Below are 666 nucleotides of genomic sequence, written 5' to 3'. Positions count from 1 at the left end.
CAACAAGTTCTTTAAACCAGCTCTCACATTGATTCACACACACACACACATGGTGAGTTCTCACAAATGGGCACATGATCTCAATCATTTGGCTAGGTAAGTATGGTCTAGTATGAATAAAGAGAGAAGGGTCCAAATGTCATCATTTCAAGGTGGCTATCACTCAAAAACAAGGAGCTTGATCATTATGCAAAATTTATCTAAGATTAGAAGCAACTCATGCATACATAGATTCATTCTCAACATACTACCCCCTTTTGTTATAAGTAAGATAACCCAAATGTGTATGAGATCCATGATCAAGTATGCAAATGCCCATATGTAAGAGAGATTAAGTTCATTCAATCCAAGTTCGGGTGGAGTTGGTTTCAAGAACAATGCCAATCATCAAGCAAGCAACATGTTTCAAAAAGAGTTTTCAAGGCTCGAAGCTTACAAGCTTTTTCAAGAGATGCTTAAGCTACTTGCTATGTTTAGCTAGGATGTCAAATTGAGTTCTAGACATGTGTTCTTTACAAGGTTTTTCCCAATGCATGAATGGAAACTAAATGCTTGTTTTTGATGTTTTTTCGGAAAAAAAATCAATTTTTGTGGTTTTTCTATGCAAATAAGTATTCACAATGCAATGCATGAAACTCATGACAAGTAAACAAAACAGAAAATGAT

Source organism: Brassica oleracea, chromosome C7 (assembly GCF_000695525.1).
Source record: "Brassica oleracea var. oleracea cultivar TO1000 chromosome C7, BOL, whole genome shotgun sequence".
NCBI lineage: Eukaryota > Viridiplantae > Streptophyta > Magnoliopsida > Brassicales > Brassicaceae > Brassica > Brassica oleracea.
Note: the sequence above shows the minus strand (reverse complement) of the source record.